The sequence below is a fragment of the Mustela lutreola genome, chromosome 8 (assembly GCF_030435805.1).
Source record: "Mustela lutreola isolate mMusLut2 chromosome 8, mMusLut2.pri, whole genome shotgun sequence".
Classification (NCBI taxonomy): domain Eukaryota; kingdom Metazoa; phylum Chordata; class Mammalia; order Carnivora; family Mustelidae; genus Mustela; species Mustela lutreola.
In genome coordinates, this window is record NC_081297.1 from 19,274,911 (window position 1) to 19,292,352 (window position 17,442).

The 17,442-nt window shown below is 34.1% G+C and overlaps 1 protein-coding gene across 3 annotated transcripts in view; it reads left to right on the forward strand.

The window, feature by feature from the left end:
- Positions 1 to 17,442, forward strand: part of DNAJC1 (DnaJ heat shock protein family (Hsp40) member C1) — a 449,390-nt gene that overhangs the window by 273,777 nt on the left and 158,171 nt on the right. The gene's annotated exons all lie outside the window — the stretch shown is intronic.

Genomic DNA, 17,442 nt, shown 5'->3' on the forward strand with positions numbered 1-17,442 from the left:
CTTTGACAGAGAGAGATCACAGGTGGGCAGAGAGGCAGGCAGAGAGCGAGGGAAAAGCAGGCTTCCTGCTGAGCAGAGAGCCTGATGTGGGGCTTGATTCCAGGACCCTGAGATCACGACCTGAGCCAAAAGCAGAGGCTTAACCCACTTAACCACCCAGGCGCCCCTATCCATCCTACTGTTGATGGGTATTTAGTTTGTTTCCAGTTTGGAGCCATTATAAACAGTACATCTATGAACATTCTTGTACATGTCTTTTGGTAAGCATGTTTGCATTTCTGTTGGATAGGTACCTATGAATGAAGTTGCTCAGTCATTGGGTATGTGTATATACAGCTCTAGTAGACACTGACAAAGTTTTCAAATGGTTTTACTAGTTTTATATTCCCTCTCTGGTACAGTTGCTCCATATTTTTGTGAACACTTGGTATTATCTCTTTTTTTTTTAAGTGTAAGTCTTGTTAAAATTTTCATTTTACAAAGATTAAAAAATTATCTTTTTCATTTTGGTGGGTATGCATTCTGGCAGGTATGAAGTGGTATCTCACTGTGGCTTTAATTTGCTTTTCCCCAGTGATGAATTAAATAGAATACTTTTTCATATGTTTGCTGGCCATTTGGGTATAAAATATACAGATTATAAAGTATATCTATTTCTATGTAGTATTCTTACATACGGAGAAAAGCTGGGAATTTGAACTTCCTGATCATTTTCTTCAGTGATTGTCTAGTTTAATTTTGATTTTTCACATGTCAACTTCTAAAACGAATAAATTATCAGTTATTTTGCATACAACTAGAAATATGAAGAAACACTAATGTAGGAAAAAGGGTTAAGTTAAAATGTCAACTTACCACTATATACTTCAGATCTCCTTTTACAGAACACCTAGACAAAATCTACAGACTATTACTAGTTTTATCTCCCTTCTCTCTACCTGTCCATTTTTTTCCTCTTAGTATGACTTTCCTACTACCTCTGATGAAAAGTTGAAAGCTAAAAGAACTCTTTTACCACCAGCTGTTTTACACTCATTACTGTTAATTCAAGCAAAGAATTCTATTCCCAACTTTTACTAGCAATGGCGTTTATATATCATCAAGATTTATAACATTTACATTCAGTTGCTTTCAGCTGTCCATGACCCACTTATAGGCTTACTTCTACAACTGTCCTCTCTTTTTTGCTATTGAGATGTCTCTGCTTTGAAGGCCAGTTTTTCTCTTATAATTTGAATTTTATCCCTCTCTCTGCCCCCACCTTCTCTGAGGCATACTATCAATAATTCTGTATTGACCTGTGTTTAAATTCTTCTCTTAACTGGATCCTTCTCAACAGTATAAAAAGGAAATAAAACTTACCTCAATCCCACATCTCTTATTTTTAGCAGTCAAGTTTCTTGAATTTGTTCATTTCCTCACTTCACACTGTCCTTATCCCACTCTGCTTTGGCATCGATACTGAAACAATAGCCAAGGTCACCAGTGATCTTCATAATAGCAAATCCAGTTAATATATTTCAGTGTTCATTTTATGTAGCAGTAGCAGTATTGATACTGCTGACCATTCTTTTATCCTTAAAATAAGACTACACTTTTCTGATTTTCTACCTACTTCTGGTTCTCTGCCATTAATTATTTACATTTTTTATATTCACTTAGGCTTTCGTATCTTACCACGCCATACTTCCTTCTTTAAGTAATGTTATTATGGTTTGATTTTTCTTCATGTCCCAACTAAATTTATACATCTAGCACAAACTACTTTGAGCTCCAGACTACATATCCAGATGCTTAATTGACCACTCGACTTTGGTTTCAAAGGCACCTCCTGCTTGGCAAACTCATGGTTTTCTCTGCCCTTCCAATCCTCTTCCAGTATTCCTTACTTCTACTAATGGTACCAGTATCCTTACTTGTACAAGTCTGACACCTACAAGTCATCTATCATTTATGCCCTTAACCTCAACCTAATTTATCAACGGAAGTTCTTCTAATATTTCTTACAGATTCTTCCTTCTCTTTCTCCCCAAGGTACCCAAGATAATAAGCTCATTGCCTGTCTCCTGTAACTCTTATTTAAACCTTACCCTGATTGCTTACAGTTAGGAATCACTAGGATCAAGAAACCGCCATGACCAGTTAGCCATTGCAACTTCTGCCACCTCCAGAACTAAACCAACCTCACTCAAAGAAGTACCCAACATTCACAAAGCTGGTGGTTGAATAATAGGACTTTAACTGATACTATCACAGAAAAACTCTTGACCTTGTTTGCCAGCAAAAGTGCTCTTTGCCTCCTTTCTGGATTCTATTATCAGAGGGCATCTGCTGGCCAAACCCAACTCACTTCTAGTTTTTTACTTTCTATCTTCTGTGATAAGAGAATAGTGTTCTAGAAATGCATTGTCAAACACCATTAGCTGGTCGCCACATGTGGCTATGTAAATGCTGTCTTGTCTCTGAAAGGGAATAAATGTAAAAACGGCATTTGCATTAGGTGAACAAGAGATATTAAATGTTCCCTGTGTCATATCTAGAACATGTCTGGGCTGATCTTTCAGATGAGATTATTCAGCCCTACTATTAAAAAGTAGATCGAGGCAGAGGAAAGGAAGGTAAAAATTGATACGGGACTATTTTTAAGATACAGAAACTGAGGTTTAAAGTGACTGCTGAGGCACCTTCTGGTACATTTTATTCTTCTTTCCAAAGAACTACCTTCTTGCCTTTTTTGTTTCACTACCTTCAGCATGTATAATTTTTCCTATTTTATTTTGTGTATTTTGTTAATTTTTTCTACTTTCTTAGGGTGAGCACTTGGTTGATTCATTTTCAGTTTGTCCTGTTTATAATGGCATTTAAAAAAATAATAATAGCATTTATGGTTGCATATATTTCTTTTTAGGGCTTTAGCTCTCTGAAGTTTTGATTTTGCATTTTTTCCTTTGTATTAATTTCTAAGCAAAATGTATTCAATTTCAACTCTTAACTCTGCTTTCATAAATCTTTTTTTAAAAAATCTGTCAGTGGCTGGGGGGCTTTTTGTTATTTTTGACTCTGATAGTTATTTGAATTTTATTTTAAAATGTGAGCTGTAGAATCTCCACTTTTTAGAATTAAAGCTTTCTTCGTGACCAAATTCATTACAGATTTTTTTAATGATCTCTGACATTAGACTTTGGTAGGTTGTGCTGTTTATTATATTTCATATGTGAACATATGTGTGTTCACATATATATGTGAAATATAAGCATCTTTAAGGTTTTTTTAATTCAAATTCCTTATAACTGTGCTTAGTTTTTGTTTACTTATGTCAAATTCTATAAAAGGTATATGAAAGTCCTTGACCATAATTGTTTTTATGAAGTTCTTATATTTAGGAATTTCTGCTATTATGTGTATATGGGTTTGGAGTCATTTGGAGCATAAAAGGTTTGTGACTATTTTAATTTTTCAGTGGGTTATGCCTTTTGTCATTACCTATTACCACTCTTTGTGGTGAATTTTGACTTTAGATTACCATTTTTCTGATAGTCAACACTCTTTACTTTTGTTTACTTTTGTCTTTGTTCATCTCTTTGTTTTTGCTCTTTAGGGTTTTGTTTTTAACCCAGTTTGGTGATAATTCATATTTTGATAAGTGAACTGACTATATTTTTATATTTACTGAGAAATTACTGCATTTGATTTTATTCTTATTTTGTCTATAGTATTTATGATACTTTCTTGTTGTCTTTTACTTGCTGTTGTTGGATTAGCAAAATTTCTTTTTCTGTTAATTTGGAAATTTTCAGTGGCTACCTTCTCATCTTTAAAAATGATAATAAAATCTCTATTTCTCTAATGGATCATAATTAAATAGTAACTTTTGCTTCACTACTTATCCTTCTTTCCCTCTTTACTCTTCTTTTTTTTAAAAAATTCTTGGCTGTTATTAGATTGTCTCTTATGGCTTATCTCTTTGGTTTCAAAAACACTAAATACATGTAATAACCAATTATAGTAGATTTAACTGAATATTGCATGATTTATTGCTTACCATTGTGATTTGGGGGGGGGTTTATTATGAATATTTAAAAACATACACAAAAGTAGAGAGAATAATTTAATCTCCCATATACCTTTATTGAAATTTAATAGTTACCAACATTTGCCTCATTATCCTTTTTTTTCCCTGAAGTACTTAAAAATAAATATCAGGTAGTATGACATGTTATGCATCTTTTAGATAAAGACATTTTCTTAAATAATTATGATACAATTATCTATCTAATAAAATTAATAATAATTCCTTAGTAGCCCCTAGAATGTAGTTCTTATTTGGGTATTCCCAGTTTTTTCAAAATGCCTTCTCATCTTAGTTTTTTTGAATCAGAGACCAAACAGGGTCCATATATTACATTTGATTGTCTGTCTCTTAAATCTCTTTAATATTGAACTATTCCACCTGCCATTGACTTGTTAAAAAGACCTCCCTTTCACGGGGAATTGGTTGCCAAATGTAGTCTAAGATAACTAATCTGGTTACCAGAAGTGATGATGTTGTTTTGTGTATAGTTGACCTGGTGTTCCTGCCAAGTCAGTCCCCCCAGTAATTAGATATCAGAAGCAGATGTTTCTTGAAGCTACTCTTTTTTTCTACATTCTGGAGAGTGCTTACTTTTTTAATCTTGCGGGGAGAGCAGAGGTGTGTCCAACTTAAATAAACATGTCATTAATCTAAATTTATTTAGATACAAGTTAAAAATGAGGGGTCAGAATTCCTTTTTTACTGTACTAGAAATTATCTGATTTGTCAACAAATCATTTTTACTGATCTTGACTCTCAAAGAATAATAAGGTAAATGTTCTATGTGAGCATTAATAACCGGGAATTTTATACAGAAAACCTATCATTGGTTTATGTGTATAGTTTAATGCTAAGAAAAGTCTATTAAAACTATCATCTTATATAAATTTCAATGGATTTCTCTAAAGGCAATTGACTTTAATTATGATTTATAACAGAACTCAAAGCTTCCCCCTGCTTCTTTTGTAGATTATCCATGGAAGCCCAGACTTAATACTTATAATGAAGAAAACTACTTTATTCTATGTTATTTATTTTTCCATGGAAGTCACTATTTATTTTTAAAACATTTTCCTTTTTCAAGTTATTTTGAATTTTATATGCACCTGTTATAAAATCCCATGGTCCTGAGATATGATGAATACATATATTAATATGAAGAGGTTAAGGTTCCTGCCTTATCCTCCCAGTCCACTGACCAGAGACAGCTTCTTTTCAAAGTCTTTATTATTTAGTTCTTCTAGTGGTACATGCATTTATGTCTAGGCATATAGTTTTTGTTTGACGGCTTTTGGGGGAAATAGAGGGGGAGAGTAGACTCTGTTGACTGATAAATTTAAATGCAAAGCCAGAATAAAGAGGACAAAGTTGGAGTGCCTGGGAGGCTCAGTGGGTTAAAACCTCTGCCTTCAGCTCCAGTCTTGATCCCAGGGATCTGGGATCGCCCAGCATTGGGCTCTGTGCTCGGCAGGGAGCCTGCTTCGCTTCCTCTCTTCGCCTGCCTCTCTGCCTACTTATGATCTCTGTCTGTCAAATAAGTAAATAAAATCTTTTTTAAAAAAAAAGAGGGCAAAGTTAAGAGTTTATTTAGTTTGAGCTTTAATCAGTAATACCAAATGCAAAAATGACTGAGTCAGAAAGATTACATGGAATTACTAACTTTGAGGCAGTTGATCTTATGTTGTAACATTACACAAATTAAGATTCATGGATGTCAACCAGAGTTTGAAGTTCCTCAGTTTTGTGCCTAACTATATAGTTTGAGTAACTGTAGTCTTTTCTCCTTGCTGAATCTGATAGTTAAATATATGTCCTTCTCTTGTATTGAATATCCCTGAGTCTGAGACTAGAAAGTTTTATTAAGAAGAATTTACTTTGGGGTCACATGAATGGTTCATTTGGTTAAGTGTCCAACTCCTGATTTCAGCTTAGGTCATAATGGGCCTGAGTGGCTCCGTTGGTTAAGCGTCTGCTTTTGGCTTAGGTCACGATCCCAGGGTCCTGGAATTGAGCCCCACATCAGGCTCCCTGCACAGCAAGAGAGCCTGCTTCTCCTTCTCCCTCTGCCTGTCCTTACCCCTACTTGTGCTCTCTCTCTTGCTCTCTCTCTGTCAAATGAATAAGTAAAATTTTTAAAAAATTAATCAGTCAACCAATCAGAGGTCAACAAACTACAGTCCATGGCCCAAAGCCAGCCATACCTGTTTTTGAAAATGAAATTTTATTGGAACCCCACCACACCCATTTTTTTATGGATTGTCTATAATTGCTTTCTCACTACAGTGGTAGAGTTGAATTGTTGCAACAGAGACTCTTCAGCCTGTAAATATTTACTATCAGCCTCAAATATTTACTATCTGACTTTTATATAAAAAGTTTGCCCCCCCCAAAAAAAAAGAACTTTGCCAACTTTTATAGAAAATAAAATAAGAAATCTCTCTTAGGTTACCTAAGGAAGAGATTTCAGTGCTCTTTGCAAAACTTTTATGAGGATAGAGGTTGTGTTTTGTTTACCACTATATCCTCAGTTCTTGCACATAGTGGGTACTCAATAAATGTCATAGCAATAAATAAAAAATCTCCAATCCCTTTTACTCTCCTCAACCACAAATCCACGAGAAAGAAAGAAGGAAAGAGAGAGAGAGAGGGAGGGAGGGAGGGAAGGAAGAATGGATGGACAGACAGATGGAAGGAAGGAAGAAAGAAAAAAATCCAAATATACTTCAAGTCAAATTTGCCAAGCATAAAAATGAAGGAGAAATAGTGACTTTTTAGCCCACCTGTTATAATAATAATTTTCATTTACTCATCACTACTACCACACACTATAATAAGCATGTCATTCATATGCATCTTATTTCAACATCACAACCATGTTTTAGGTGTTGTAGCATCATCATCCCCATTTTACAGATGAAGAATTGATATTAGAGAAAGCAGGTAATTTGTCTAAAATCACATAGCTAGCAAATGACTTAGCTATGTTCAAACCCATCTTTGTCATAAACATTATAATAAGTGGAAAGTGACTAATAACTCTAATATGATCTAGAATATAAGTAATATTTCTCTGAGATCTGTCCCAATCTCACAGCTAGCCTTTTTTTTTTTTTTTTTTTAAGATCGTATTTATTTATTTTTGGTGCTCGATCCCAGAACCTTGGGATCATGACCTGAGCCAAAGGCAGAGGCTTAACCAACTGAGGCACCCAGGCACCTCCCCTCCAGTCTAACAGCTAGCCTTTCCAGGTCAATACATAAGTAAATTAGGTGAGAACTTTTTCTTTTATGTTAGCATATCTATCTCTAGAAGAGTGATTCATAGGGAGCAACCCATATATTTTATACATCTCTGGGTTGAGCTGTATCAGATCATTAGTAATCCTGCTTTTCAGATTCCCAGAAATAGCTGACTCCATTTTGAGGTATATAGCATATCTTACAGGAGAAGATAACCAAGGCGTGACCATAGGATATGCATAAAATAATCTTTAAAAGAGCATAGTAAGTGAGATCAAATTTCTTGCAGGAAATTTTTGCCATGCTGCCTGTGTAACATTGGGCAGATTACTCAGCCTCAGTTTGAGTCCCAGTGTCCTCATTAAAACAGAGATAATAGTTATACTTCTCACAAAAGGCTGTAGGAATCAAGGCAATTAATAATACATATATGGTGGCTTAGGATAGTGCCTCGTACATAGCATAGCATGCAGTTCTTTCAATTTTTAGCAATTGCTAAAAGAAATGAATGCATTCTTTAATTTTTTTAGAAATTATCATACAGTTTCACTTATTTGTGGAGCATAACAAATAGCATGGAGGACATGGGGAGCTAGAGAGGAGAAGGGAGTTGAGGGAAATTGGAAGGGGAGGTGAACCCTGAGAGACTATGGACTCTGAAAAACAATCTGAGGGTTTTGAAGGGGCGGGGGGTGGGAGGTTGGGTACCAGGTGGTGGGTATTATAGAGGGCACGGATTGCATGGAGCACTGGGTGTGGTGCAAAAATAATGAATACTGTTATGCTGAAAATAAAAAATAAATTTAAAAAAATCATCAAACAAACAAAAATAAAAAGAAAATTCATGAAACATAAAATTCACCATTTTAAAGTATATAATTCAGTGATTTCCAGGATATTTACAGTGTTGTACAGTCATCATTTTCCAGAATATTTTCATCACCCCAACAGAAACTCTGTGTACATTAAGCAGTCTACTCCCTCATTCCTCCTCCCCAGTCTGTGGGAACTACTAATTTGTTTTTCCTCAATGGACTTGTATATAAAGTACAAATGTACAGTTAAAATGGAATCCTGTAATATATGGCTTTTTTGTCCAGCTTTTCCCATTTAGCATAGTTTTCTCAAGGCTTATTTGTGTTGTGGCGTATTTCAGTACCTTATTCCTTTTTATGTCTGAATTATATTCATTGTACGTATAGACCTATACACATTTTGTCTATCCATGCATAATTCGTGGACATTTCGGTTGTTTTCACTTTTTGACTATTGCTGCTATGAACATTTTTGTACTAGTTTTTGACTGAACACCTATTTTCATTCTTTTCAATAAATGTCTAAGAATGTAATTCTATGTTTATTTTTTTAAGGAACCACCGAACATGTGATCAGTGTTTTTAAGTTTTAAGTTGTGATGACGTGTAGTTCTCTATTTTATCTTTTGTTTCCTATTCTTTTGATGTCATAGCTAAGAGTCCATTGTAAAATCCAAGGTCATATAGATTTACCTCTCTGTTTTCTTCTAAGAGTCTTATCATTTTAGCTCTTAGATTTAGGACTTTGATTCATTTCCAACTTATTTGTGTTTGTAGTGTGAGGTAAGGGTCCAACTTCAATCTTTTGCATGTGGATATCCAGTTGTCTCAACATCATTTGTTGAAAAAATTATTCTCTCCCTATTGAATGTTCTTGGCATCCTTGTTGAAAATCAGTTGACCATAGATGGATAAGTTTATTTCTGGACTCTGAATTCTTATATTGAGCTATACATCTATCCTTATGCCTTGACTACAAAGTCTTAATGACTGCAACTTTATAGGAAATTTTTGAAATCAAGACTGTGGTGTTGTCTAGTTTTGTTACTTGTTTTCAAGGTGTTGTAGCTATTCTGGATCTCTGGCTTTTCCCTATGAATTTTAGGATAAGCATATACATTTCTGCGAAATGCCAGGTAGGGTTTTCATAGGGATTGCATTGAATCTGTAGATCAACTTGGGAAGTATTGCCATCTTAACAATATTAAGCCTTCCCATCCATGAAATGGATATCTCTCATTTTTTTAGAACTCTAATTTCCTTCAGCAATGTTTTATAATTCAGTGTAAAACCGTAACATTTTTGTTAAACTTATTCCTAAGTATTTTCTTCTTTTCGATGCTATCATAAAAGATTTGTCTTAATTCCATTTTCAGATTTTCTTATTGCTAGTGTATGGAAATATGCCTGATTTTTATATGTTGTTCTGGTGTCCTACAATTTGTTGAATTTATTTATTAGCTCTGATACTTGTTCTGTGATGTTTTAGGATTTTCTTTTCTTTTTTTTTTTTTTTAAAGAGTTTTTCAAGTAACATCTACACCCAATATGGGGCTTAAACTCACAACCCCGAGATCAAGAGTTGCTTGCTCTTCCAACTGAGCCAGACAGGTGCCCCGTGCTTTAGGATTTTCTTTGTATAGAATCATGTCATCTGTGAATGGAGATGGTATTAATTCTTCCATTCCAATTTAGATGTGTTTTATTTCTTTTTCTATTTCTTTTTCTTGCGATGATTATGTGATTTTTGTCCTTAATTTTGTTGATTTGGTATATAATATTAATTTTCATACATGGTATATAATCCTTTTTATATTCTGGTGAATTTGGATTACCAAAAATTTGTTGAGGAATTCTGTATCAATATTCATAAGGGATATTGGTCTATAGTTTTCTTTTTTTGTGGTATTTGTCTGGCTTTTGGTATCAGAATGAGTTAGGAAGCATTCCTTCCTCTAAATTTTGGAAGAGTTTGTAGAGAACTAGTGATTTCTTTAACTGTTTACTAGATTTCACTAGTTAAGTCATAAAGTTTTTAGGTTTGGGCCTTTTCTTTGTTGGATGTTGAGTTTTTTTGGATTTGGGTTTTTATAATTGATCAATTTAAAAAAAAGATTTTATTTATTTATTTGACACAGAGAGACACAGCAAGAGAGGGAACAGAAGCAGCGAGAGTGGAAGGGGGAGAAGCAGGCTTCTAGCTGAGGAGGAAGCCCAAGGCAGGGCTCCATCCCAGGAAGTTGGGATAGTGACCTGAGCCAAAGGCAAACACTTAATGACTGAGCCACCCAAGCGCCCCCTAATTGATCAATTTCTTTACTGTTCTAAGTTTATCCAGTTTTTCTATTTCTTTATAAGTCAATTTTTGTGTTTCTAGGAATTTGTCTATTCATTTGAGTTTCCTAATTGCTTGGCAAACAATTATGCATAATATTTTCTTATAATTGTTTTTATTTCTATAAGATTGATATCCCCATTTTTATTCCTGATTTTAGCAACTTGAAACCCCTGTCTCACTCTCATTGTAGTATAGCAGTTTTGTTGACATTTTCAGAGAACCAGCTTTTGGTTTTGTGGAGTCTCTCTGTTGTTCTGTTCTCTATTTCCTTTATCTCTGCTCTAATCTTTATTCATTTCTGATATTTGCTTTGGGTTTACTTTATTTTTCTTGTTTCCTTAAGGTGGAAGGTTAGCTTGAGATTTTTTTTGTCATCAGTTGTAGTTGTAAAATTTCTTCTGACCACTGATTTTTGCTGCATCCTAAGTTTTGATATGTTGTATTTTTGTTTTCATTTATATCAATACTTGCTAATTTTTACAGTGATTTCTTTTTTACTTTATATAAAATTGTCATAATTTAATTTAGTTCTTGCTTAATCCTTAGTCATGTTAAGTTAGAAAAATAGTTATAATTGTTTACATTAATGAATTAAAACCTCACAGAATGCATAAATCCAAAAGGAAATGATATGATCCTGAAATTTAGTGACCTTTCTTGGTTCAGTTTTAATCTAAACATCACTGGGAAAAAAATTCTCCAGAATTTTTCAGTTTTATTCTTCAGGAGCACAGTTTTCTGGCTTGTTACTATGTTCTTTTAACATGTACAACAGTTCTCTTAGAGGGATATAACATAATAGCACTTTTCATCCATATCTAGGTATTTTCTAGTTTATTTTTTATTTTTTGACTCATTGGTTGTGCTCATGAGTGTGTTGTTTCCACATATTTGTGAATTTTCCAAATTTCCTTCATTATTGATTTCTAATGTCATCCCATTGTGGTTGGAGATTATGATTTCAGTATTTTAAAATTTGTTTCAGCTTACATTGTGTTCTAAAATTTGGGCTGTTCTAGGGAATGTTCCATGTATATTCTGGTGTTGGGTGGAATGTACTATGGATATCTGTTAGGTTTGTCCAGTTGGTTTATATTGTTGTTCATGTCTTCTGTTCACTTACTAATGTTCTACAGAATTTCTCTAGGCATTATTGAAACTGAGGTGCCAAAGTTTCCCATATTATTGTACACATATTATAACGTTACTATACAAATGACCTATTTTTCCCTTTAATTCTGTTAAGTGTTCACTTTATTTTGGGGCTCTGTTGGTAGGTGCATATATGTTTATAATTGCTGTATCTTGATGCATTCACCTTTTTGTCATTAATGTTCTTTTTTGTCTCTTGTAACAATTTTTGTTTTAAGGTCCATTTTGCCTGGTATTAGTATAGCTATCCCAGCTGTCTTTTGGTTACTGTTTGCATTTAGTATTATTTTCCACCTACACACTTTCAATCACTTTGGTCATAAAATGAGTTTCTTATAGATACCATATAGTTGGAACATGTTTGTTTATAATCCATTTTGCTAGTTTCTGTCTTTTATTTGGAAAGTTTAATCCATTTTTTTAAAGATCTTATTTATTTATTTAAGAGAGAAATTATGTGTGCATGAGCAGGATAGAGGCAGAGGAGGAGAGAGAGGGACAAGTAGCCTCTCCATTGAGCCTGGAGCCCAATGCAGGGCCCAATCTCAGCATCCTGAGATCATGACTTAGGAGTAATCAAGAGTTGCCACTTAACCTACTGAGCCACCCAAGTGCCCCAATCCATTTTTTTTTAAATATTTTATTTATTTATTTGACAGAGAGAGAAAGAGATCACAAGTAGGCAGAAAGGCAGGCAGGGGGGTGGGAAGAAGGCTCCCTGCTGAGAGCAGAGAGCCCCATGCAGGGCTTGATGCCAGGACCCTGAGATCATGACCTGAGCCGAAGGCAGAGGCTTAACCCACTGAGCCACCCAGGCGCCCTGCCCCAATCCATTTTTTAAAATAATTGCTGATAAGGAAATACTTATTTTTGCCATTTTGCTGTTTGTCTTCTATTTGTTTTATATCTTCTCTTTACCTCATTTATCCCTTACTGCTTATTTTTTGTTAGATCTGTTTTTCTACTGTACCATTTAATCCACTTTATGTTTCTTTTACTATAGATCTTTATTTTCTTTGTGGTTGCCATGGGGATTTCAATTAACAATTTATAGCAATCTAGTTTGAATTAATACGTATTTAGTTTAAATCATATAAAACATTTGGCTCCCAGAAAGTCTGTTCCTATTTCTTATGTAGTTATTGTCATAGATTACATTTTTATGAATGTATGCCCATAGACATTGATTTTTATTATTGTTTTATTTGATCTAGATTTGTAATTATTGCTTAGTATGTCCTTTAAATTGTATAGAAAAAAATTGAATTACTAACCAAAAATACACAAATGTTGACTTTTGTTATTTATCCATATATTATCTTTACCAGTGTTTATTTCTTCATATAGATTTGAGTTACTGTCTAGTATTTTTTTTTCTTTCAGCCAAAGAACTCCCTGCAGCATTTCTTCTAGAGCTAATCTACTAGCTGTGAATCCTCAGTTTTTGTTTAATTGTGATATCTTCATTTCTCTTTCATTTTTGAGATAATTTTGCTAGATATATAATTCATAGATAAAGGTTTTTCTTAGCACTTTAAATATGTCATTCCCCTACCTTCTGGACTCCATGGTTTCTGATGATAAATTAGTTATTAATAATATTGAGAATCCCTTGTATTTGATGAGTTACTTCTCTTGCTGCTTTCAGGATTTTCTCTCTTGGTCTTTGACTTTCAACAATTTGATCATTATGTTTTGAGGTATGGCTCTCTCTGAAGTGATCCTACTTGAGATTGTTGAGATTATTGGATGCATATATTTATATCTTTCATCAAAATTTGGCTGTCCTCATGCATTTATTTTCTTCAAATATTTTTCTTTCTCCCTTTCTTTCTCTCTTCCCTCTGGGACTTTCATTTTGTGTAGGATGGTCTCTTTATGGTGTTGCATAGGTCTCTTGGGTGCTGTTCATCTTTTTTTCATTCTTTCTGTTCCTCATATCGGGTAATCTCAATTTGACCTAACTTCAAGTTCATAGGTTCTTTCTTCTGCTCAGCTCTGCTTTTGAGCCCCTCTAGTGAACTTTTATTTTCAGTTATTTTATTTTTCAAGTCCAGAATTTCCTTTTGGTTCCTTTTCAAAATTTCTGTCTCTGTTGATATTCTCTGTGTGGTGAGACATGACTCTTGTATTTGAGTTCTTTGTATGTGCTCTTGAGCATATTTTAAATAGTTGACTTAAAGTCCTTGTCCAGTAAGTTCAATGTTTGAGCGTCCTCAAGGACAATTTCTATTAATTTCTTTTACCCCCATACTTTCTTGTTTCTTTGCATGTTCATAATTTTTCATGATTACTAGACATTTTGAGTACATCATTTAATCAGATTATCCCCCACTACCAGGGGTTTGTTTGTTTGTTTTTTGTTTGGTTGGTTGGTTATGTTTATTTGTTTATTTGTTTTGGGTTTTGCTGCTTGTGATTTTATTTGTCTAGTGACATTTTAAAATTAATTTTGTAGTGTATATTCTTTGTTGTGTGTAGCCACTGACATCTCTGTTTGAATTGCTTAGTGGTCAGTTAATGATTCAACAGATTTCCTTAAAGGCTTGGACCTGGGGGGGTTGTGGTGGGGGGGACTTAGTCTTTGCCAGTGGGTTATATGTATATAATGGAGCATGGTTTCAGCACTCAACTAGATTTACAACTCTCTCTCAGCTTTCACTTTCTGCTGTGTCTAAGCTAAAGTAAAGATCAGCCAGAGAATTTAGGATCTTTGCAGGTCTTTCTGAGTACATCCTCAGAAAGGATGTACTCTACCTTGAGCATGCACATGGTCTTCTAGTTTCCAAGGAATATATGGGAGCTTTTCAAACCATTTTCCCCAAAGCATCTTACTAGTCTTTCCTCCCAAGCTTTTTGATGTTTCTATTGTATGACCCAACTGCTATCCCTTGCCTCAATTTGGCACTAGCTAATAAATTTACCTTTAAGTGTTTTTAACAAATGTCCTAGATAATTAATTACCTCTCTGACTTGGGAGAGTACTGAGTTTGGTAAAATAAAAGCAAGCTCTTAACACAGTCCATCAGGGAAAAAATAGACCAAAATAAACAACCACAGTTAAGAACCAAGTCTGTTTTGCTTCCTTCTGCACTAGGAACCCACACAGAGAACTCAGATTGGAATCTTAAAGACCCTAACTGAGAATTAGCTGTTTTTTTCCTAGTTAAGTAGTTGCCTGGTTTGAGTAGTTTGCATAGTTCAGTTTGGGTTGATTCTAACTATTTTTGCTACGTTATTTGCTGTTTCTGTGAAGGGACAGGTCTTTGGAGTTTGCCACTCTATTTTTGCTGACATCCACTGTATTTAATTTTGACAAACATATTACTTTCATAATTGGGGTTTTTGGGGATCTGACTTTTGTTGTTGTTTGTTTCTTTAGAATAACCATATGTATCTTCTTTATACGGGTCATCCAAATACTAAGATAGTTCACATCCAAGTTGCCAAGGAACTGTCACATTTAGAAGGAAAAGAATTCTGGCAATTGAACCCTGTAGATCTGATCTCAATAGCGTTAAAGATAACCAATTCACCCAGGACTTTCAACAATTTGATTATTATGTTTTGAGGTATGGCTCTCTTTGAAGTGAGCCCTATCAAAAAATTTTCTTCACATGCCAGAGAGATAAAAGGCTAATCTAGTGATTATGGGAGGTAAATGTTCTAATATGCAGTTCTCTCATAGAAATCCGATGTGAAATGTTAGAAAAGTTAACACACATCAGGGTCTTTACCTTTAAAATTGCAGTTGAACATTCACATTGTAGTTATGTGGATGTTTTCCATATGGTTTATCAGATCGCTATGAATGTAACAATTATTTTCACTGCCTTCACAAAGCTGTAGCCTCTTGTGAAGTGACTCAGTTCAAATCTACTAGCTGGATCTACCGAGCTGACATAGGAGTCTCTGGTTCTGATAAAACACTTTTGGGGTTTGAGTTCTGTTTTCATCGGTTTACCAATAGCAGGAACTTGAGCAAGTTACTTAACCTCTCTCTGTCTCACTTATCTTATCAGAAAATGGGCCTAATAACTGTAGTTAGTTCATAGCTTTGTTATAAGGACATAAGATTCTTAGAATAATTTACTAATATTAAATAAGTAATAGTTCAAAGTGTAGCTTATCTAGAGCATGGCTTTTAGGTAGGGAAATCCTCAAGTTTTTCTGTTCTGTCCACTTAGGGTGGAGCTAATTGGTGAAATAACTGTACTGGGCAGATTCTCAAGAGGAAAAAGTCAGACAATACTGTGTGTAGGCCGAGGCACTCATTCTTTAGTTAGGAGAGAATCGTCTGTACCTACAGCTGGGTGCAAAACAAAAACATGAGGTTGGGGAACAGCATCCTAATATGTAATGATCTGGGAGACCAGGAAGATGGGCCAAGATAGTGGGAGATAAAGCTAAAAAGATTGGAAAAGACAGATGATGAAGGCACTTGGGAGTTACTGAAGGGTTTGAAATAGGAGAGCCATCTGGCTACATTTATATTTAGAGCACATATTGTGGCAGAAAAATGGAGAATTAGAATCAGCATGGCAAGACTGGAAGGAGGGGACTATAAGTTATTTTTATTTTTAAGTAAGTCCTAGGTGTTCCATAATGAGCATGCATTGATTTTGTAACACAATAAAACACGTAAGCTTTATTTTATAAGAAATCTACTTTGGGAATTTTTCTATGATACAGTCCTAATTCAATAAAATCCAAAATTAAAGTCCCAGTTAGAGAACAGTTATTCATTTGACACTTGACCTCTTCGCTCAACAAAATCTCCATCACAAATTTTCAGTAAATAATCATCCTTTTCTATTGCATGTTACCTATTAAGAATTTGGAACACATCAATTCTATTTAGCAAATTAGAATGAAAATTTTAACTGTAATATCTTCAAAAGTTACTCTGCTAACTTTATATCTTCTCAGTCCTCTGTAAGGCACAAAAATATTCACACCTAAGTTGAGATTTTTAACAAGAGTGACACCCTGGAGCAGTAAGCCCCAGAAAATTGATAATGAAAATAATGGTTCATAAAGGAAAGCTTGACAGACAGATTATAATCTCACTTTACTTCTCTCCAGCTCTATTTCTTTAACAACTATTTAGTCCCAGGGACAAAGATTTTTGTTTGTTTTGGTTTGGTTTGGTTTTTTTAGGCATTTGAACTTTTTCAAGTAAAGTAGTTTTAGGAGTTACTAAATTTTCAGCTATAAACAAAATACAATTTAATAAACAATTTTGTTACCATTTTGTACCACTATGAATATGCTAGTTATTAGAATAATTTTTAAACTCAGTGGAGATAGTTTTAAACTCAGTTTTAAATCGTGTTCTTTTTTTATCATTATGTCTTTTATACTGACCATGTAAAACCATGTTTTCTGAGTTTATCTATACACACAGGATTATATAGAATGTAATTTTAACATCCACTTAATCCAACATATTCCTTCTGAATTATTGTGACTTTTTAAATGTTTGTACTATATTAATAGTAGTGGGCAAATTTATTACTAACAGCTAGACCATGGAAACTGGACACCATTGAAAACACCCTTGGAAGTACTAAAAAAATATTAAGTACAATACATACAACTACTTCTAATTACAGTTATCTTGGATAAATACAAATGTAACTGCCTTCAAATACGTGTACTTCTGACATGGGAAATTGAGATTCCATAGGTTGTGGCTCGATGGTAAATTCAATATAAATAACAATGAAGAAACCACATATGGTAAGCGTGGGATTCAGAAATTGGCTTTAAGATTCTAAATAAATAAAGATCTTCTTTGAAGGCACATGGATGTATTAATTTTT